The sequence below is a fragment of the Ciconia boyciana genome, chromosome 6 (genome assembly GCF_034638445.1).
Source record: "Ciconia boyciana chromosome 6, ASM3463844v1, whole genome shotgun sequence".
Taxonomy (NCBI): domain Eukaryota; kingdom Metazoa; phylum Chordata; class Aves; order Ciconiiformes; family Ciconiidae; genus Ciconia; species Ciconia boyciana.
Genome location: NC_132939.1, coordinates 44204997 through 44229341, shown reverse-complemented (window position 1 = coordinate 44229341; position 24345 = coordinate 44204997). Strand labels below are relative to the sequence as shown.

The 24345-nt window shown below is 37.2% G+C and overlaps 1 protein-coding gene across 6 annotated transcripts in view; it reads left to right on the top strand.

Moving 5' to 3' along the window:
- Positions 1-24345, top strand: part of SLC25A21 (solute carrier family 25 member 21) — a 272979-nt gene that overhangs the window by 38343 nt on the left and 210291 nt on the right. Inside the window, exons 2-4 of one of the 6 annotated variants that reach the window (XM_072864535.1) lie at positions 3374-3449; positions 4875-5014; positions 9323-9410. The exons of 4 other annotated variants lie outside the window; for them this stretch is intronic. The gene's annotated coding sequence lies outside the window, so the exon portion shown is untranslated. The remainder of the gene's footprint in view (positions 1-3373; positions 3450-4874; positions 5015-9322; positions 9411-24345) is intronic. One more of the 6 variants, XM_072864536.1, reaches the window with a different exon arrangement.

Genomic DNA, 24345 nt, shown 5'->3' with positions numbered 1-24345 from the left:
CCCAGTTTTGCAGTTCTTATTTGAAAAGGCTCATTCTTATGTACACCCAAAATCTCAAATACCTGTGAGACAGGAAGCTCCAGGCCAGTGTTTATTTCTTCCTTTCACCAGATAGTGAACTATTTTACCAAAGTGATGAAAAATGTCTTAGCTTTAGCACAAAAATCTCTTAGTCAGGTATAGAGTGGGGGACAAATTTAGTTCCTTCTGCATTTTGGAGAAAGGGAAGAAAGTATTTCACTATCATTTCGGCTTTCAAAGTAGCACAGGGATTGCAGTGTTAAGGAAGAATTCAGCTCTGCGAACCTCCCTGTTTTCCTTTAGCTTAAGAGCTGTCCTTTTATTTGTAGCACCAATGGAGAAGTTCCAGCTAGAACCCAGGAATGACAGCAGTGCTCCCCTCTATGGTCTCTTCAGAGCATTGCCTCTGCAGCTTGATTTGAATTACTAAACTATTGTCATAGCTGACACTGGCATAGCTACTGCCTTTTGCATGCTCTCAGGAACATACGGAACTTGTAATTCCAAAAGAAACCCCAAATGAAATCTGAGATTTGAGTTGTACCTAAGCAATAATTTTAATAGTTCCACTTCTAGGTGTAGGATGCTAATTGGGTGGTATTGATATTGTACTAAATGAACATGCATCATTGAAGTCTATTGTTGCATCGCTTTGTTTAAATATGTAGTACATTGCCAACAGCAGCATGCTGATGGAAAACTGTCACAACAGCGATCACTACAATCTGGGAGTTAAGTTTGACTGAAACATATGTCTTCAATTTTAATAGCTCAGCTTCCCAGATGCCCTAGAGGAGAATATTGCCTGAGAAGGAGCTTTTCATGTAAGAATAATTTGTGTTAAGTAGCTCAGTGATCTGTTTGTTAGGTTAGAGCTGACAGTTTGTTTATATTTCTACAGGGGTATGATGAATGGGGGAGAAGTTGATGCTAATTAGCCTAAATTGTTCCTAAGAATGCAGAGCACTTTGCCAGTTTCATTGTTTCTGTTTCTTTGCACATTTTCAATAATTGAATGGAGCTCAGACCATTCATCATAATTTTAGGTAAGATGGAAATAAATGAATATAGCATGGGCCAGCCTGTGCGATGGAAGATGTCACTTTAGAGGCCAATTAGGTAAGACATCAAACCTGAACTAATGTAGCATTTTCTAATCCATTTCTATAAGTATAGCAAATGTGTTTTTATCTAAGAAATTAATTCTCTCTGTCAAGATACTAGTATTAAGTATTTCTTGCAAAGGTGCTTTGTCTTATTAGCGTAATGTTTTTATCTTAGATCTCAACCGTTACCTCAAGGTATGGACCTCTGACACTCCATATGACAATATGTGCTACTTTTCAGTATACTGTATATTGGATACAATAAATCTAAAAAATATGCTCTTGGGAGAACAAAAACATTGGTCAGGTGTAGTATGCAGAAGGTGTTAGCAAAAGGGGCTGAAATGAGTCAGAGGTATGGCAAATGTAACAGCAGAGAAGCTTTTAATATTGTTCGTTTGACTTTAGCATGCTGTACTACCCTTTGTGTTTTTAGGTTTGGGAAACATAACACTGCTCAAATTCAAAACATCCTATCCATACACAAAAGGATAATTTTATAAGAATGTATATTTTGTATTGAACATTTTCCTTGATAAATTGAAGTTAGATTTGGGGGGTGGGGACTTGGAATATTCCGTTTTCAGTCCTTATACAAGACCATTCTTTTTTAATTTATGCACATATAATGTGACAGGAAGAGATGGTATAAATTTGTGGACTGTGGAGAATGAGTGAACATTTTTGAATCAGGATCTTTAAAAGGGGTGAAATTTGAGTATGATTAAGTTAGGAAAAAGGCTCGCTTACGGCGGAAGTCAGAGACTCTGTATACATTATAGGCATGTCATGGCTTTTAAAAAGTTATGTTAGACTTCTATACAAATTGTGAAGGAATTTGTATAACCCCAAACAAAATTCTGTGTGGCTCTGAACTCTTGCAAAAGTACAAAATAAAATAAAAAGGAGTGAAATAATAATAGTAGTTAGTATTCCGGTCAGGAGTGAGTGTTGCTGTAGGGCAGGCTGGTAGTTTACACTGCATGGGTGTTTTGTTGGTCACTAATTTTCTTGGAAGGAAATGATCCCATGGCTTATGCTATCCGCGTTTGTGCATATTTGCCCTATAATTGGCATTTATTAAGGGGACTTTTGGTTTGATGGATGACTGTCAGGGTATTGCCTGCTAGCTTTGATGCGGATTGCTTTTGCATGAGGTTTTTTTACATTAACTCGTTAGAAACTCTGCTCTGCTTCAACATGCTCTTTACTTACCTTCTGAAAATGTGAGACTTTTCAGCCCAAGTTTCAAGGGACTTAGTGTGGTTTTATTTGTGTACCAGTGTTTTAATTTGGACAGATGGAAAAGGTACATAGCAGAAAAATACTAAACTTTCAACCTGTGAATCTTAAAACTTATAAGAGGTTCAGCTTAATTAGTTATCTTTGAAATGCTATCTTTAGTTTATAGCACTAACTTCTGTGTTCCTAAAACTTTTTTAAGGAAAAAAAAAGGCAAGCAAAATCCAGTCCCATAAAAGCAGCAGGTATAGTAATATTTTCACAGCAGGTCGATATTCAATGAATGTTCAACAAATCCATGATTGGTGTCTGAGACATATTAGTGGTTTCTTCAAGGCTGGATTGATTTGGTCTTTTCCTGTAATGTATCTGGGACATATGACTGTTAATTAGATTAATTAGCTATAATGTGATTTATAAGGCAGTTATAATAAAACTATGGTTACCAGTGTATTTAATCACATTGCCATGTTTTGATTTGACATTTAGAAAAGCCTATGAAAGGAATGGAAGTTGTGTACTGACACTGTCACTTTGAAGGTTCTTTTATTAAAACATTTTCTCTACAAATAGCTGTGCAGGGGAGAGCTATAGCTTGCTGCACTGAGCAAAGCTTCTCTTAGCATGAAGAAATAATTGGAATGTTCAGCAGGTTAAATTCTTCCTCTGGGTTCACATTGCAAGAAGAAAATTTGATAGAGAACTTCCTACTTTTTTAGTTTTCCATTGTTTACTGCCTTGATGTTTTAATAAGGCACTGCATATCTTGTGCTTGACACCCTTAAAAAAAAAAAAGGCAAACATTTTTTTGCGAAATCCTGAATTGTTTTCCTGTTTTCAGTTGATGCATGGATACACTGTGTAACATACTTCTTACAGGGCAGAGTAAATGTAAATGTAGGATAAAAATAACATTGAACCTTGTAATTCAATATTGCTTGGATCTGAAGATGTTATGTAGGCAATTGACAAAGTAATATGACATGGGTCCATCTTTTCTGCAGTGCAAGAAGTTTGTGAAGGATCTAAAATTTATTTGGGTTGATCCCAAAATGAAATGATCAATTTGTTCCCAGTCCTGTAAGTAACTTGTGCATGTTTTTAACTTGCTTGAATGGATTCTCTGGACCAACTGACATGCTGCAATCTAATAATTTGTTCAAGAGTTTGCAAGCTCACAGCTTTCTTGTACATTCTAGTTGCTAGATGTTGCCGTCTGAAGTCTGTTTGAATGTGATGTTTCTGTTAATTATAACTAATCTTGACTCTTTCTGTCATGAGGAACTGATTTCTATTTCTAGTAATAAGACTTCTATGAGTATATAAAGAACATATTAACCAAATATAATCCTATTCTTATGAATTTGTAAATTAAAAGGTCTATTAACCTCACTGAACTGGAAAAAAGTTCACTGACAGTGTTTGAAATGTTCAGCTCCCTTTTATTTATTTTTCATGGCTTGATATAGTACCCACAAGATATCAATGCCAGAAGAAACTGAAACTAACTGACCAAATATTTTGTTTGTTTAATTTTAAAAATTAACTCCATCTTTTACCCTTGCCTAGAGGTAGTAGGGAATGGGGAGCAACAGATCTGGCAGAAGAATGTTTACCCATGATTTAAGCTTTTGAGCTTCATCCTGAGAGAGGCTCCAAATACAAACTTGAGTTTGAATTACTAATGTTGTGGTTGTGATGCCAGTATAAGACAAGCAAGGTTTATAGTCATCAAACTCAAGCATGGAAAACAAATTATCTGTTGCTTATTCCATGCTTGTTTTGAGTAAAAATCTGAGATTTTATTTTTACCAATAAATAAGTGCAGTAACACCAAATCAAAAGTTCTTGCTATCCAGGGAGTTTTATTTTCCCCACAAGGACTATCAAGTGGTTCATTATTGAACTTGACCAGTCACAAGTAGTTGGTGATGGTAGTGATTAGATATCCCCTTCCTTACACATAATGAACAAACAAATAATGAAGAGAACACAGTTTGTTCACATTCATTTACATCGCTTATTTGACTAAGGAGGCTTGTCTAATAATAAATGCAGAGGACTGCAAGTTAAATTTTCTGGCTTCTCTTGCTAGTTCAGCTGCTGTTCTGCTCTGTGGCTGTTTTAGCATTTGTACAGCCAGTTAGAATGGAACATTGTCTACAGATGGGAGAGAAAGGAAGTTTTAGAAGGGCCATACAGTGGGAAAACTGGTCTGTTTCTACCCTAAAGCATTTCTTAAGGTCTGTCACAAAGATCATGGGGCTTTTAAAAGGTATGTCCCACAAGTTGTCTGGTAGAGAAGTTTCTGATGGTTGATGATTCTATCCTTTAATGAACTAACAGTTTTTCAAAGCTGAAATAAACTGTGCTCTATACCTTAGTCTCTACCTTCCATCCCTTACCTTCTACTTCTGTCTACACATGTATTCTGCTGAATGCTAGATTTTTTTCAGCTCCCTCCTTCCTCACCATTTCTTCTCTTCTCTGCATGGACCAATGTAGAGAGCGAATCATATGGGCAGGTGGAGGAAAATGGAGCTGGACTTCTTGCAATGGTCAGCTGTGGTTGGGGTCCAGGAATCTTTAGCGGCAGCCACAGGTGCCATGCCCCAGAGCAATGCATGGCACAAGGAGGCCTCATGGTAAGTTGAAGCATTAGCAGTTTTGAGCTGTCCCCATCAGTCTCACTGAAGCTTAGAACTTGATAATTTATGTTCCTGAAATCCCAAGTTATCTCAATTCCTTCAGCCTTTTGAGTTAATTCCTACCTGTGTAAGTCCACACCTGTAACTTATTTGAGGACAAGAAGGCTGATTAATATCACAGGGGGGTGAGTTTTTAAGTCATTACTGTCCTAGCTAGTTAGTATGCCACGTGTTGAGTCAGAGCTAAAACTGGAGAATCAGGACTGTTTCTGGCAACACTTACAGTATAGAAAGGGGAAGATGCCTGAAGTGCACATTTTAGTCAATGAGCTGTTTTCTCTGATTTAAGAGGTTTTTCCTGAGTCTTTTGATGCCCTGCAAAATATATCAAAGGACATGATTTTACTTACATGAGGACAACAAATCCCCTCTGGCACCACAGGGGTTGAACTGAATTGGGGTCTTCAAGTACAGCCTGGTATACACTGAGGTAGTGAGAAGAGGACTTGTCACCTATTTCCTTGTGGGGGAGAGACATTGACAAGCTTACGAAGACTGTGGCTGCTCACTCAAGATTTTTTTTTTTTCTGCCCCCACTGGCTTGAACAGGCATCTTATACATAGCTGAAGTCAAGCGGTTGATTCCACAGCTAGTTTTCTTCAAATACCTGACACTAATTATTTGTGATGTAACTGACTGACAAAGGGCCCATATCTGCAAAGTAAGCCAGTGCTAACCTCTGAGAGCAGAATCCACGTGTTTGAGATAGGTACTCTTATTCCCAATAAACAGAACAGGGGACCCATCTAAGTGAAAATGCAGAGGATGAGATTTATCTCTCTTGCTCCTACTGAGGAACTAGGAACTTCTGGCAGCTTCAAACAGTTGGACTTTGGCCAAAGAGGATGAATACAGAAGAATATGGCTTTTTGGCCTCATAATTGAGGCACACTGATATTTTGTCAAGAGTCGTGAGTTCCTGTTCCTGTTTTAATGGGAATTTGTGTTACAACATGTATAAAAAAAATGCTGAAACTACTGGATCTAGAAATGAATTCCACACCTCCTTGCTTTTGGAGAAGTGCCTCAACCATTAAGATTAGTCTTGAGTATCCACTCTCTCTTTGCTCTAATAGTCTTTGCCTAAAAGATTTTAAGCTGATGAGTTGTGGATGGAGAACTGAAGTCCACAGATAAGTGGGCAATAGGGGATCTTGGAGCATCACGTATAGAGGATGCAGCAGAGAAGCAGACTTCATCTGCCTATGTAGGCTGTAACATACCAAAATGTAGATTCTAGTGTGTGTTGTCAGATGTCTTGGGCAGAAGGTATGAAGCAATTCTGAGAATCTAAATTTTGAATTCTCTTGCCCTTATCTTCCTTAACTGGGATCGGAGATTCCCCTGACAGTCACTAAAGTTAACAGTATTTGAGTACCCAAAAGGGAGCAGCCCTCTCAAATGCTTCTTGGGGATCTGAGTGTAAATTGCTGTGTAGGTCTAGCTCTGAAATCATTGTGCCAGTGACCCCATGTCAGGGATTTTCCCTTTAAAGTTTTTGGTGTTCAGGTAACTTGGTGTTCAGGTAACTTGTTACCATGATAACCTGGTAAACCATTTACCAAAAATATTAAACACACCCATTGGTACATATATGTGTGAAAATTCTGCTTAGAACTTTGCACAGATGTTGCTAAATCTACTACTGCATGGCAGTAGTTAAGCAAAGACTTGTAAAATAAAACTTTCAAACAATTTTTGCCAAAAGTGGGTTTAAAAAAAGTCCAAATGTTTCATAGGTTTGGTTGAGATGAAAGGAATTCAGTGTGCGAGTCAAGCTTTGAAAACTGGTTGAAAAGGAGAATTTGGGGTGCAGATTTGAATTTGATATAAAATCTTCCAGTATATATTAATTCAGCCTGAGATGGCCAGATCAAGAAGACTAGTTCCACTTCCACTCCACTGTAAAGAAATACATTACAAAGTCTACATGTCTGCACGTACTATGCCGCCAATGGCAAACCCCATGTTTCACTGGCTATTCCAGACACAGGTATGAAAAATAATGCCTTTAAGAGGAAAGTTACAATTAAAACTAGGCATTTATTGTTATGGAATTAGAAAGGGGAAAAAGAAGCATCAGTGCTGTGCAGCTGTTCACAGCACAGCAGCAAACATGCTTTTGTTTTTTCAAGGGCTATACAGGGAATCTTTCTGTCTTCACTGCCTTTGCTTGTCAGGCACACAGAAGCTATGTTTAAGCTAGTAGTCCTGGAAGCATTTCCAACCTCTGGGGTCTGGGCATGTCTGACTCTGACCTCATCTCATGTTGCAGCAAAACTTGAGCACAAACTTAAGCCTTCTGCCTCACCCTGCAGCCACGTATCCCAACAGTGGTCTGAGACCCAGCTTTCCACCAGTTCCTTTCTCCTTCCTGCTGTCCCCCCAGGTGCTATTGATTGATGGGAGGGAAACCTGAGTATGAGGCCAGATGGGAGCCAGACCATGCAATAGCTGATCAGTGTGATCTGGGTGATCAGGAGACCAAGGTACATGGTAACATAAAATGTTCTGCAATAGGCACCCAGCTTATTAGCCTAGGTGCAGCTGGAAAGTAACTCATGAGCAGGAGTAGCTTGTCTACCTCTAATCTAAGCAGGTAGAGGAAGTTACTTATGATGTTACTGTGTATTTATCAACTAGTATGTGATCACATACTTGAAGGCTTCAGATATGACTTCTCACTAAATCACCAACAGTTTTAATTTTACATAGTGGAGGAGAATCAATAAAGCTATATGTAATAGTGCATCTTCAAACAGTTAATGGTAAACTGTTAAAAGTGATACAGATGCATTTGTTACATCTTAATGTCTAGGATTACAGGTTGAATCCTTTCTTACAGAGGGAGAAACACTTTGGTTGTAGAAGGTTGTAGTCACCTCCACAAATCAAGCCAGTGAAAAGAATTGTATTTGTTGAAAATAATGTTTTCTGCAGGTTATACCCAAATGGGAGACAGTAGTATGAATAAACAGCATGATATGTGGTTAAAGAGAGTTACACATGTACATCAGGAAATGATAAAGATGTAGGAATTTTAGTCTTCTGAGGAAGAGTAGTTTCTAGCAGGTTTCTAATGTGCTTATTTAAAATCTAAGTTATGCTAACTAGTATTTACCACTGTTAGAAGGCTGCAGAGATTTTCATATGGCTGTATTCATAAGTGAAAAATGGAAAATTGTGTGGGGTAAAAAAAAATAACGTGAACACTCTCAAATTTGGGACCAGACAAAATAAAAAAGTTACCCATTTGAAATCTGGAGAACTTTACAATGCTGCAAGTAAGTAAAAGCAGATGTTGTAAAGTTTAGAAAATCAAGACATTATTTTCCTGTTTCCACTGAATATTTCTAAACACATTATAAATAAGCTTTGAAGTAGTACAAAATACTGTGTTTGTTTTGCTGATAGCATCTTTTTATAAAAAAAACTTTATCAATGCTTGTTTAAGTTATAGACTAAATGATATCTGTGTGGTTAAACAACTGGCTGTATCTCTTGCAAGTGCAATGCTAAACTACTTGCAGTGTCTGAGCCCTTCAAAAGCCTATCTGATCTTCTGAGTTTAATTTTAAACAGATTAAATATTGTCTGTTTACAGAATGCAAAAATTAAACTCTAATCTTTTGCAAGTTGCTCAAAAGAATATGATTTTATTTTGTTGCTGTAAAAAGTAGTTTTAAATCAATAAATTGTTCTAAAACACTTATCTAAGTCAGTAAAACAGTCATTTTGGGTGTCTTGCTCATTGTTTCTAGGCATATGCTTTACTTTCAATAAATATTCAGAGGCTTTAATAAGCAAATAAATTGATCTTGATCTATATTTGTGATTCTAAAGGCACCTATTAAAGATCATGCACATTAAATCTTTTATGTAGTTCTATGAAAAAGTGACCACTGAACAACAGACTTGCTGAATTGCAAGGTGTATCTGTTAGATGAAGAAAAGTGTTTCCAGGTAGCAATCATGTATTTGGGGGTATGTGTATAAAAACAGCCTGGGGATTAAAGGGAGACTGAGATTGCAAGTTAATTGAATTATATCCAATTAGTAGCCAGCTTTAGTTTGAAAAACAGTCTTAAATGACAATATTGTCATTCCTCAGTTAGTGAGTCCTGAGGAGACTGGCTGTTGAGAATGACAAAGGAATTAAGCAGTCTTGATATTTGTCACACTATATTAATATTCATCACACTATATTCATATTCCTTCACACTCCGTGAATTCTCTTTTTATAGCACGAAGGTCCTGAGCTTGAGAGGTGAGGAGGAGGGAATGTTTTCTCATTTTGCCATTTCCAGTGCAAGTTTCCTGGTGAACAGACAGGTACGCAAACTGCAGCAAACACTGTTTTTGGGTGGCTGATCATGTGAGAAATACATTGACTTCACCTTCTTTACTTACCTGCTTGATTAGACTACAGTGTCAGAAATTGTAATCTTACTCTCTTACAAGATTTTTTGATTTGAGATTTGAATATACTGATTGAAATGAAACAGTTTTGGTTGGCCTCTGCAAAATTTTCATGCATATAGATTCATCTGCATCCCTAAATGACAGAGGGGCAAGCATCCATCTTCACTGGTGGTGTATTCCAAGAGCATATATACAGGTGCAAATAGCATATGCAATACACAAGCAAATTCCTCTCAGGTTATTTTAGATGGCTATATTTGTGTTAGTCATTCTGGGCACACTCTACACTCTCTATAGTCCTTAGGAGTCCTTAGGTATAAGTAAGTCTCTTCAGGATACTTGTCATCTGACCTGTTTTAGCAGTCAGTCTTAGGGTGAGTCAAACCATGCAAAAGAGTGCTTGTTTCTCTGACTACAAAGTGAGTCTGACCAATTAGCTCAGACATCTGTGTTGGTTCAGAGGAACTTCCTTACACGAACCCATAATTTAAATAACTAGTTTCATCTATTTATTGCCTGCTTTTCTGAATTCCTCTAGTTTTTAAGTAGGGCAATACTACGTTTTTTTAACTTAATCTGTCTGTGAGTTGCTTGAACATAAATTGTCATAGCAGAAGTTTCTAGCATAGTAGCACATGCAGATTCATGACATTAGGCTCAGGATTTGAGTCAGTTCACTTCCCAGAAAAAAAATACAACTATGTGAACCCTTTTTTGCTGCCAGAACCAATCATGTTTTGATATATAATCAGCTCTTAATTACCTAGGGTAACTTGGGATAGGGAAGAGGAAGGATTGGAATAACCCCAGTAAGTGAAGCCACAGGAAACAGGTAAATTAAGCCTCAATTTAGTGTAAAGAGTATACACTGAGGGCTTAATGGAGCAATGAAAGAAAATTTTGGTGACCACGACAGTGGACGTAAAGGCACTTGGCCTCAAGATGAGACTGGTCTGCACTGGTGCAGCTCTTCTGGATTAAGGCTCTATCTGGACCTAAACTGGCTCAGACCTAAATTAGTTTGGAGTCTGTGCAGCCCTGGTTCTATTAAACAGCTCACAGATGAGTGGCTACTGACTGTTTCCTATCAGTATTGCTTCATGCACGATGCTATGTATATTGCACCAGTGAGAATGCAGTGCATGAAACACCAAAAAAGGGAAAAAAATTATTTGCTTTTCATTCCATTCATGTAATTATCCCATCAATATTCTATAACTCACAGGATATTTGAAATCTGCATCTCAGGACAATTGTGATGTGTCTGCAGACTGCATTTTACTTCCTTCAATTTTTGTTAGTTCAGTTATGCACTTTTCTGAAGTCAGATAGTCACCAACTGGCAAGCATCAGGACCTTTCAATCAAAGCATCACCTGCACTCCATTACTAACCTAGTCATATTTCCATAGTTTCTATTTCCAGTCACTCCTTCACCTCTGTGGTAAGACCGCCTTACTAGCATTCCAGGTAGGTCAAACCATGGCAAGTGGCTTTCATTTACTAGAATTGTAAGCTCCTTTGGTCCCTCTTTCCCTTACGTCTGTAGACTATTTAGCACTAGGAGCCCTGAGTTTGGGGTTTTTTTTACTGTAGAGTGTAGATGCTAGCATAATGAAAATAGTACAAGTACCCAAGCTGGCTGAGGACTTGAATGAAGCACAGCTTGTATCACATATGGCCAACTTTCAGCCATCAAAAGGTAATTTAATTTGGCCTTCTGAGAAACTAAATTTTGGTTTTAGAGCCATAATGATTAAAAAAGGTTGGGAGGAAGAGTGTTCAAAATATTTATGAAAACCACGTACTACTAGGAAAATCTCATCACTGTATTTAAAATTATTTTTTGAAACTGGAAAAGTTGTATAAGCAATTCTGTAGTAATTTCTTAATGAATAAATTCTATTAGCATTCTTTGTCTCTTCTTGCATGAATTAGTTCATTGCATGATTTACTCTTGTTTTCAGAAAAGAAGCTCAGAATTCACTTAAATGAAAAAAATATGTAGTCCGCATGTATTAATAGTCCTTTTCTCACCTTTAATCTTCACAAAGAAATGTGAGTCCACAGTCGCCAATGGTTTTACAGGATGTTTCAGATATATCTATATAGTTATTGTACAATGGTTCATTTTAATAAAATTACTAAAATATTTGGGGTTTAAGAGCATTGTTGCTACATTCAGGAGGCAGGCTTATTAAATTGCAGTGGTAACAGTAATCAGACTAAGTTCTGTAATCTGTGCTGTTGCAGAAGCAGAGCACAGTAGAATATTTTCCTTTTTCTAGTACATTAGAGTAGATATCCTCAGCTTCATGTATGTATCACATACATTAATGTTTACACAGGAGTTGAAATAAGCAAAGATGTCACACATAGTTCATACTGGTCTTTGGAAGTACGGAACTTTTTTGGCACAACATAGGTTTCTTCACACTGTGCCACGTCCTTCAGTGGGCCACAGTATAAAACAATGCAATGCATTAACTTTTTCTGCAACAAGACCTGCTTCTCACCACTTGCCCTGAAAGCATTTGCCTGTCATTCTGGACTGTTCTGGCATTGCCCTTCCATTTATCATATTACTTTTTCAGCTCTTGCCTTGAAGGACGTCCCATATAGAAGACTCTGCTATGACTTTTGAAATGCAAAGGACTCTCTGCTGGAAGTACAAACTGCGTCTAGACATTGTGATGTGTTTTTCATTACCAAAAATCTGGGCCTCACTAAATGATAGGGTAAATTCATTAAGAATATACAGTAACTATCCATGCTCTCTTTCTTTGACTCTTAATAGTGAAAAGATGAATTTACTGCTCCTAGCTTAGAACATCACTGCTTAATATTGTACTGTATATATTTTTTCATGTGATGTTTTCCTTCCTTGGGATGTATTTTTTGTTTTTCAAGCTTGAATATTATATTGATGGGTCTTGTCTTGCCATAAGTTTACAAACTGATTTTTGGTGTTGTAGAAAGGGTTTGTTTTTGTTGTAATGACAGTGTGCTGTTCTGGCACACACTGTTCAGGCTGCTAGAAGAGTATTATTTTAGGAAGGTGGAAAGTGGAAAGTTTTAAGGCATACAAGGTTTAACGGACAAAAGGACAAGCAAAGAGATGGATGTGTGAGGAGGAAGATGCATCAGAAATAAAAGCGAGTTAATTTGTTTTGAAGCCTGGGGGTTACTTTTTTCTCAAAAGGGCAAAGATAATTAAATTTGTGTACATGCCACTGAATTATGTCCATCTCCTCCTTCATTGATCAGAGTTGAACTGTTAAAGAGATTGTTTGTTTGTTTATTGAAGATGACTGTCTGTCTGCAGTTGCTAGGTAGGTATATGTGAAAACAAATCACACAATCACAGAATCGTATAGGTTGGAAAAGACCATTAAGATCATCGAGTCAAGTCAATACCACTTTGTAATTTATTTTCCATTTTGTAAATGATACAAGATGAGACATCATCTAGTATCTCTGTTGTATACTTTTAAGAAGAGGATTCAGTGCTGAAGTCCTGTTTGGAGCACTGTAAGAAAAGCTTACAGAGCAAGCATACAGTGTGAACACTGCTACTGCTTTATTTCACTGAGATATGCTTAGTTATGCATTTCCTGTTTGAAGTCCTAAGAAGTCCTGTCTAGAGCTGGGAGAGCTAGTTATGAAATACCTTGATCTGTATTTCATTAACACATAATAGTGGTGCTTTCACACTTTTCTGTTCCATTCTTTTTCCTAGAGGTAGAACAAGATAATGTAACATTCCTTTTGCATGTTTATTTCTTGCTTGTCATGTGTGAGAAGAATCTTATATTTTATAAAGTAACTCCATAATCTTAAGCCATGACTTAAAAATTATGGAGAACCCAAGAGTGCCCACTAACTTCCAGGTAGATCTTCTGAACTCAAAAAAACCCAAAGCAACCCACAATAGAAGGCTCCCTAAGATAGGAAGCTCTCGGATACAGGTAGCAGTTCCACACTTCCAAGTATATATGCATCTTATTTTCCAGCTATGTCTTGGTAGTTTTGTATACTCAGCTACACACTTTATTTTCATCACAGTAGTTAAATTTATCACCATTCTTGAAATTACGTCTTCCAAACTGATATATGTACAGCTGCATCCTAAAATTGAACCAGGAACACCAGTGCTCCTGTCAATGATTGTATCTACCTTAGATCCTGGCCCTGGTGGTGATAGCTGCTACCACCACTGTTGGTGGAGTGAAAAAACTCTTGCCTCTAACACTTATTTATCTTGCTTATCTGCTTGTTTATTAAACCTATTGGACAACGTATGCAGTCTAGCAAAACTATTATGAACATGCTGCAATTAACATAATCAGTTTGTAGTGCTACTTAAGAAAACCTGTTTCTACTAAGGTAGAAAACTTTAAATTCCAGCTTTCCTCCCTTAAAATTTCTAGTGGCAAAAAATAGCCTCTACAAGCAGATGAAGTCGGTCATAAAATGTGAGCCACTTCAGACAATAGGGGGTAACTGATTCCAAAAGCAAAGAACCCTTGTTTGAGAACACCTTTCTGGTAATTCCCAGCTGTTTGTATCAGCTGGACTTCAACCAGAGTCCTCTGAACTGGGCTAGAGAGAGGGGGAGGGAGTTTCTTCAGGCCCACCTCTTCACCAGGACTCCCGGTATGTACGTGTGCGCTGCTTGGTGCTGACAGTCTCTTCATTCATAGAAGGGAACTTCTGGTCCTAACTACATTGGCATATTGATGCTATAGCATTTTGTCACAACTTAAAAGAGCATCATATGGTTTTATTTGTATGGATGGATAAAATAGTGTTAGGGTTGTAACATTAAATTGGACTAATTAGGATCTTTGAGGAAGAGACAGACTTCAGTATTTCTTAGACAGTTCTGATAAATTTAATTTATTCACTTCCCAGGAAGACAACTGTATATATGGAGGTCCATATTTCTGGCTATCAGGTGTGTGAGGGAACTGATACTGTAATCTTTTTATATCTATGAACTCTTCATATGTTTTGCTAAGTATTTATGATATAGAAAAGAGGATCAAAGCACTGTACCTGGCATACGGCATGGAAGATAGAAATCCAGCAGAACATACATGATGTTACATTTCACACTTTTGTTACTGCAGCGAAGATGACACTGCACAGATGAACCCACTGTTCCCAGGTAACTAATTTAATGCCAAGCATTAAATGCATGGGGAGCAACCATCCAGTCCCCTGATTTTATTCAGCTTTTCAACTTTTTGTCTGGAAACATGTAGCATATTAAAGCTAAAGTCCATTCCATTGAAGTTGTCCTGGTAGTCTGTGAGGCCAAAAAAGATAGCAGAGAGCGCACTGATAAATTCCTGGTTGGTTGTCTGCTGAGAAGAAATACAATATTTTATGCTAAAGGTATGAGCCATGACTTTCTCCATGGCTATACTGCTTTGCTGTAGTATTGGGGATGACAAAAGAGAATATAACTGAGGTAATCACAAATCATCCAGCAGAGTAGGATGGTTTTTTAATCAGAAGTCGTGGAAAGCTTCACCTAAAGATACTGTGATGTGAGAATTGAGCACCTGGGAGGAGTCTAGGAAGATATCTGAACTATTTGACATGACAAACTGGTCATGTTATGACTCACGCTTAGTCTGAGAGCTGATATTTGCCTAGCTTAGTTTGACAGTTATGGAAGAACATGTTTTTGCAGGGTAGGGGGGATGTGTGTGTTTTGGTTTGGGATTTTCTTTGTGGTTTTGGTTTTTTTTAGTAGAACCCCTGCCCGTATCCTTTCTTAGTGCAAGGATTCACACTGTAGATTTTCTTGTAAACTAAGCAATAATTTTTTCTAGGATTTTTCTTGATTAATTTATTGGTAGCACATCCCTGCATCGCTATACAATTCCTCTCTAGGTACACTGGCTAGAGGAACAATGTTCATTCTCAGTTGCCAAAGCTTTTATATATGCCACATGTGCAATGGTGATACCAATGTGACAAATTGCAGAGTCATCTGATAAATTGTATTTACATCCACCTTTGACCACCTCACCTGCTTTCTGCCACTAATCTATCTCCACTGGGATTTATTCGACATTCCAAACCTTGGAGCAGCTTCAAACATCTGCTAATTTAAAAAAAAAATCAACCTGCCAAAGAAAAATTTCCTGCCTTTCTCCTAGCCAGAGAAGTACTCTCTGCCTCCAAAAAATACACTGGCCTATGTAAAAAAAATTGGACAATAATCAGCTGTACACCCATGGCAAAGTTTAGTACTTTACAAACCTTCATATTTTGGACACTTTCAGCTTCAGTAAGATACACTGTCTGGGGCTGTCCTGAGATACTCAGCTTTAAACCTGGACACTTTTATAAATAAAAATTCTATTGGAAGGTGGTTATTTCAGTTCACGTGTGCAAAGTTAGCCTGTGTGCCCACTGATGTTAGTAGGAACAGCGCTGGGCTGCTGAGAACTTGAAAAAAGTCTTCAGTTACGGTGCAGATACCTTTGCTGGAAGCTCTGGCCTGTGATTACTTTGTGTTGAAATTATATTGGTGTCCATTATTAATATTGCCTAAAGGCTTTATGACTACTCAGTCTTTGGAAGACTATAATTTAATTCTAGCAGGACACTGTATTGGCACTGTGTCTATTTAAGCTCCGATGGCTCCACGTACTTAATCATAGACCTAGATTTAAACTTGACATTAGGCATTTGCTTCAAAAGTACCCTCTGAAACAAGATGTTAGTTGGCTTTTGAACAACTTTCTCAACCTAAGTCACAGGCCATTTAGTCTTTGTTAATGGCAGATGACTGATCTTAAGGGGAACATGAAACAAGTGGCTTCACAAAGCAGTTAGGTATTTGCAGCTGCATTTAAAAACAGACTTTATGAACTGCTTGGTTAATGCTACTGAGGAGAACAGCTAAATACAGGACTTCTAATATGAAAAAATGAGAGCACCAGTAAATATGTGGAATGGTTTGGGATAGCAGCCCGACATCTGTGGTATGAAGAGTTGGCCAGGAAATATGCTGCAACAGGCTGTGCTTTACAGTCTACGGTATTCTTGGCTCCAGTATCTTATTTAACAATAAAAATTAATGTGCAATATAATGTTTGATAGTAACCATTATTGTGAAAATATGATCACATGTGGAAGTGTTTGATAACCATTTGCAAGCATATCTTTGCTTTTAAAAATGTACTTATGCACTGGTTTAAAATATTTCTTATTGTCTAATAGGGAATGTACTTCTAATTAATTCTTTTCTCAAAACTGTTCACCCCACCTATTCAAACAGACACTTTGAAGAGACCACCATTTTTGTGACTCACCCAAAATGTGTGAAATATCTTGTTGTGCTGTATCAAGCTGTTAAACAGGCCCCTTGCCAGCTGAGTACATTCTTTTTAAAATTGTTGGAGATACTGGGACATAGAGAAGTAAACAAAAATGAGCCATTTTAATGGTAGAAATACTCAACACACATTTGCCAAATAGTCACTAGAGGGAAAACACATTTTTTCCGCAATAAAATGTAGTTGTGAAAAATGCCAGACCAATAAAATTAGAAACTGATGTTTTTTAATTGATTTGTGAGAGTACACTGAGAAACTGTAGAAATTACTCATTATTGCTGCTAAATACATCTAAAATTATAATGGAGACTGCCAATAAATACTATCAGTGTTTTTGAAAGGGATATTTAAATTATGCTTTTAAAATTAGTTTCCATATATGAAAATATAAATACTGTTGTGGCAAGAACAGGACTCATCAGTAAGAATTTTGTAAATCTGATTTTTTTAAGTATCTGCCTCTGATGGAATTTCTGTTTGTGACGTACTTGCACAAAGCCTTCTGTGTTATTTAAAACTTGTTTTAATGTAATGAATTGTGCTTAAGATGGATAGGGTCTTGCACAGGTGAATGTGGCAAACACTGAGATTAATCAATCATTTCATTTCCCTTCCCTTAAAAAGAAGGGGAGGGGAGTATGGAGGCAGGGAGTGGAGAAAAGGGAGAGGAAAATAATAATAATATGAACTAATATGCAGATGAAACACAGAATGAGTACATATTTTTTTTTCTTTCACTTCTGTTGATATAAGGTCCCCTGGGATTTAAATATCTTTTAAATCTGTTTTTGTCAAGGAATCAAATTTTTCTAATGATACCATGAGGCAGTAATTGGTGTATGTAAGGTATCAATTCTGTGAGTACAAAAACATTTATTTATCTTTTCAGTAAGTGTCAGTGTGGTTTGTGTTTCTCTGCAACTGTTCTCTAATCCTTGCTCTGTTTCTTTCATTGAGTAAAAAAACATCTGGAAAGGCAGCAAGGAAAAGGTATTCTGAATTATTTTAAAATGCTAAGCATGGATATTAGCATATATATAAAAATGTATGTATGCATGCCTATATGTGTCCATATAGACATCTATACACATATATACTAATATCCCAAAGTTAAACATTATAAATATAGTGCACTGCATTGTATAGAGATGTAGTGCTTTATAGCAGTGCCAGAATTGAATTTTTAAGTATTTTGTTTCCCTATTTAGTGTACCTTTTGGAAATGGAACAGACACTTCTGAAGCAACTTTATAATATCTAGAGATCAATTGCTGGGATGTATTTTTTCTTTTAGGTTTAACATATTTCTGCTGTTCCTGGAAATCAGGGGAAACACTTAGCTGTTTACTTAATTGTGCTTTTAACCTGCCATGTGGCAGCAGAAGCAAGGAAATTTCACATTCTGCACTCTGCTGTCAGCTTTAGAAACACATCAACAAGTACAGGGTATCAAATTCACATGACTGTTTTTCCAGGGCAAATAAGGGTTACCCGTAGTGTAATATTAAAAGAAAAACAAGGTGATCAAAACTGTTTTGAAAAGAAGCTACTTTTATTATTGTCTTCTCTGCAAATAGCTTTCTTAATCGCTTCTTCCTTAGTTATTTATGTGTTGAAGTAATTTCAGTTACTCGATAGAAGAATCCCTAAAAACCTTCTGAGCTATTTCCCAGCTAATTTAATGGAAGTCTATAGGTTATTGACCAGTTCATCCACCTTGATTCACTGTAATGTAGCTGAGAATGTTATTCAGTGCATCATCATCATAAGCATTGCATGTCTGGGACATGCACGTGTTTATCGCAGTGTCTTTCTATTTTGGATCATTTGCTTCTCAGCAGTCTTCCCAACTGGGTTTGCCCTTGACTCGCTGTGAATGGGTTGGCACAGTTGTAGCGTAACCAGTGTGATGAGTGTGTGCACACTCTTGGCAAGCTGCCTAGGAAGTTAGCTAGATTTAAAAATACTACAGCTCTGTTCAGCTGCAGCTTGATGTTAAATGATACTAAAAGATTTAGATTGTGGAAAAGTCTATATTCTATATTGGAGTTAATTGTAGATTCTTGATGTATCTCTATTTAGTATTCTATTTCTTCTGTGAGAAATGGCTTTCTTTGCTGAGAGCTACTGCTCTCCCAACTCCTCAGCCCTGACCCCCCCAGAAAAGTGAAAAAAGACAGAGCAAAGTGCAACAGGGCTAGCAACAAATAGGAAAAAAGGCAATGAGAATGGAAGGGGAAGAAGATAAAACCTGGTTTCTTTGAATTTTATTCATTTTTATTACAAATTGATCCAGCCTCCATTAAAATGAATGTAAGTCCATGAGAATTACATTGACTGAAATTGGATTCAGTTGTCTCTCGCTAAATTGCATGTATTTTCAAATACCTTCAATGTCTTATGGAATGGAAAGTTGTGAAATATTTTGTTTATAAATGTTGATTTAAACTGTTGGGATACAGTAAATTTTAGAATAGTATTGTCAACAAATGTTGAACCTTTTGTTTAAATTATTACAATGTCTTTTAAAAATAATATTTTTTGCTGTTTGTTTACTGAGTTGTTGATATTTTTCTCAAGCAGCAAATGCTGAAGGATCTAACTTGTTTTTTTCTGCTTTGATCTCAATGTTTAAATGCCATAGTACTAAGGTTAGAAATACTGTGCAAGAGTCATTACTGAAATACCATGTTTCATTATATGGAAACACAACATTGTGATTGTACATTTTGGAAAAACTTGGTTTTGCACATATAAATTCAGGGCCATAACTGCAGAGTCCTCCTTTATTAATAAATATATATGTATTTTAATTTCATTCCAAAGTACGATGATTACTTTGCCTTGAATTTCAGTAGGTGTTCAGGTAAAAAAAGATCAAAATTATTTCTTCAATATAATATATTGTGGCTTTGGAAGAAGAGAATGGGGATGTTTTGACAATAAAATGTGTGGCATTTCCTGTTGGTTGAAATTTTGGTTTGCTTACTAAGTTAATATTTAATGTTATTGTTGGCAAGGCAAACTTCTGTAGGAAAATATCAGTGCAAATTTTACTAGTGAGATGGGAGTACAGGCCATAAAAATTCTCAGTTTCCCTTTTAAAAACTTAATCCATTTGTCCAACAGGAATGAATACAGAAGGACTAGAGGTTTTGAACTTCCCTCACATCTGGGTATAGCAGTGTATTTTGACTCCAAGCACAATAAAACAACCGTACTTGCTGGTGGTATATGACATAATGACCCAAATATGTTTTTAAAAAATCATTTATTGCTGTACATAAACAGCTAAGTTAGCACAAGGGATGATAAAATAACATTGGTAATTCTTCCTTTAGCTGGGAACCATTGGTGGCCCATTAGGATTCCAGATGTAGCCATGTGTGCTTTTCCATTTGTTTTCTAATGTCTAGTGCTTGGGCCCTTGGTACCTTGGCTGTGGTTGTCAAGCGTGTTGGCTTTTCAGCTTGAGGTCTTCCTGGAGAAACACACTGGCCTAGCTAATAGCTATAAAGCAGCTTATTGTCTTGGGCCTAGTTTGTTGGGACTAGCCGGAGTGAGGGCAGCTTCCTGTCAAAGGTCAAACACCAGCTTGACCGAGTTTTCTATGGTAAACACTTGCAACTGGACCTCAAAATCTAGATGTTAAAATATAAATAACAAGACGGTTTAAAACATTATTTAAAAGACAGCAATCTGTGACAATTCATACCTACTAAGAGTACATTGGATTATGTTCAGGTATTCAAATATTATGTGGAAAACATTTTCTAATTTCTTTTGCAGGCAATAACTTAAAGTACTAAAATGGAATAACGAAAGAGGAAAAAAAAATACTAGAGAAAGTAACAGTGGTGAGCTCTCTTTGCCTGAAAGCTAAAATAAAACCTTCACTTTGTTTTATATGAATCAGGATTCACAGCTGTCTTTAGGTATTGATGGTTTTGTGATGTTGATTTAAGACAAAGCACTTAACACATCAAACTTACATTAAGCAAAGGTGTGGTAAGAACAGAGCTGCTGTTAAATTAAGGTCAGTGTATTGGTACTTGTTTATATAGATCCAGACTGTCAAAACTGTTGACTTGCTTAGTCCAGCTGAGTTTCCTTGGACTATTTATGTGAGTAGCTGTCATCTAGAAGTAATTGTTTGTCATTCTGGCTCTACCTGACTTCAGTGAGAATATTTGAATACGCACTGTTCAGTGTCAGTACAGCCTATAGTGATGTGAATACCTCTATTGAAACAGAAATTCAGTGGCCATGTAAAAAGTATATTGTGAAAAATATGGATTTTTTTTTAAAATCCTTAATTATACATGTGTGTTTGCATAGAACTGAGCCCAAAATAAGGCAGTCTGGACATTCCTGAACTGTTTGTGAGTATGTATGTATTCATATCCTTGTTTTCATATGTGTATGTATTTTATATAATCACCTACCAGTATAATACAAATTGATCTGAATTTACTCTTTTTGAGGTCCAAGAACATTGTAGAACTCTAAGGTACTTTGCATCATCTATATTAACTATATTTACCTGGCATTAAGAACATTTTGATTTTCTTAGCTTTAAATCCATGGATTTTACATGCCCATGGGGGTATTTCTGAAATGTGAACAGTTTTAAATATAGGCCAGCCTTAAGCTTTCCATTACAATTAAATTAAACAACCTAGATTCAATAGTAAATTTAGGTGTCTAGCCCTGCTAGTAAATACAGAACACACAAACAGGATTCATTATTCAAGATGCAAAGCACAAAATCATTACTAGAGACCAGCTCTATCCATATGTCTGAGGAAGCGCTGGTGGCAACCTGGTTAGCTCCTGCTTGTGACAATCCAGATTTATATTATTTTTTTAAAGCCACCCAGTGGAACTTTTTTGCCCACTGGTGAGAAGCTGGTGTGAGTAGTCCAACTGAAGTCACGACGACTAGTTGTGTGCCTACTGTCTTCTGGAAGATCAGTTTGAGAGCGTTCAGACCCAAATTAGCCACAGCCTATCCTCTAACCAGGAGACTGTGGGCTAGACAGGACGAGAACCCTCCTGTCCCTGGTAAAGCTTCCGGTGCAGCAAAGACTGCAGAATTCCTGAAGTCACAGCAAGAAGGTGGTTGCTGGTGAGTGGTTAGGACCATCATATGCAATCGGAAATGTAATTTGGGTTTTTTTTTTTTTCCTCTCTTGCTACCAAAGTGATTCTCGGAACAGAAAATAGTCTTGCTGACCTTTACCAAAATACCTGAATGAACATTTCAGAAACAAAATGAAACTGAAAGTGGATGGCTGGAGGGGGGCATGGGTAGAGGGAAAAGAGGGTGTAGGCAGAGGGCAGTGAAGTGAAAGGCACAAGCAGATGAGACAAGTTTCATCTTGTGGCACAGCCATGTGAGTAATCAAGAGCAGTACCCGAATATTGAGTTCTTTTGAGCAGAACTGGCCTGAGTTCCTGCTTTTAGAGCTAATAAGTACACCTAATTTCTTCCCTGGGCTCTATATATTTTCATTATGCATCAGGTTGTTTGCTTCTGTACCCATTTACCATGTTCATATTCCAAATACTGTATCAGAAGAGGGTTAGATTTCAAATGGCAAAACTATCAGAAGTTTATGAAGTCTCTTATGCTAGCAGAGAATCAAAATAAAGTGTAGTGAGAAGTACCTGCCTTAACAGTATGTTTTAATGGTAACAAGTTTTGTGGACATGTCTAGCTTTAACTTTTCAGTATACCTGACTTATTTGTCTGTACCATTTAGATTTGTGTAGTAAAGTACTACACAAGTGTAGTAAAGTGTAGTAGTGTGTAAAGTAAAGTAGACTACACAAAGTACAGAAGCATAGATTTGGGTAGTAAAGTGTGCTTTTGTGGAGTGTTGTGTTTTTACTCTTCTCTGCTTGGAGCATACTAAGCATAAAATTGTAATCAATATAGAAATTTTCTTAAAGAAATTATTCAGTTTTATGTGACGCTGTGTCATGGTTTAACCTCAGCCAGCAACTAAGCACCACAGAGCTGGCTGAGGTTAAACCACGACACACTGAATTGTGGTACAGTCTAATCCACTTGACTAGCTCATTCCACAGCTGAATCAATGGGATAGTTGCTTTCTCTGGTCATTTCTGCTCCAGCATGATGTTGCGATACAACTTCAGAACAGAACAATTCCTTTAGCATGTGAAAGATTGAAAATTGGCTATATACCAGCCTTTTGGCTTTGCAAATTAGAAGTCATGTACCTATCAATGTTGTTTGAGAAGCCATTGAGACTGCTAGGTCAGCAAATGTCTTCGTGGATAATTCCATGGCCTTGTCAAGGTAGGCTACTGAAATCTGCCTGGTTAACAGCTTCTGCTCTCTGCTTCATGCACAGTGGCATACAGTGACCAGTCTGCAGGTACAAGTATGTCATGTTTTGAACTGCTTCTCATAGGAGACAAAGACATTAAATCATTTAAGACATCCAAGGTGAAGGAAAGTGTTTTCTTTTTTTGGCATTTGCACTCTTTGGCCATCAAAGATAAACACAACAAGCCAGCAGTACTTTGAGGATTCATATCACCCTCGACCTTTCCTGGGCTTAGTTGGAGACAGCTGCTGTACAGCTGGGCAGTGACTTGCAGTATGTGTAAAGACACTTTCATACTGTCACTGCCGATAGCCACATACTGAGATACTGACAGCAGTGTAACATTTTTAGTAAAGTAGCGCAAAATTTATACCCCCTTTTGAATCGTCTTCTGTAGATGTCAGAGAAATTCAGAACAGGTCTTTCTAACTCTGACTGCTGAAGAGTTTTCTCTACTCTGGAAGAGGACCTCTACTCTGGATCCTATTACAAAAAGAAGCTTTGGAAACATTGTAGTGCTGGACACTTTCAGATGTGTCATGAAGGGGAGGAACTCTAGTGTGGATGACAAAATGGCAGACAATTCAAATATTTCTGTCCATTGTAATAGATGGTCCTCTCTTTTTGTTATGGCTGTCTGTAGTATTTGTGGTATTTGTGTAGTATTTGTAGTATTTGTGTTTGTGGTTTGTTTGTTTGTTTGTTTTTACAAAAACAGAGTTGAGATATGTACAATTGCAAGAAGGATGTTCTTGTTGCATACACTATGTATGCCAGAGTTAAAAGGGGAAGGATCTAGCTATTGTCTGTAAATGAACAGTCTGCATTGGATCCTCTGCCCTGTGATAGCCGTTGTTGAGAAACAGTCAATTTTAAGTTTTGGAGGAGATGCTTACTTTGCTATTACAGCAGTCCTTACAGTTGCCTTGTAGAACTGTCTCCATTAATATTCAAGACTATGTATTCCCCTGCAAGACACAGAATTACACGATGGAACTTTGTATTAAATAATGTAGAATCATCATGCTAAAGACCTTTTCTATATTCTTGTGTGGAGACCAGATCCAAAGGTGGCTAGATCACTTCTCAGGAAGTGAAACACCCTGGACTGATGCCCTCCATACCAGAACAT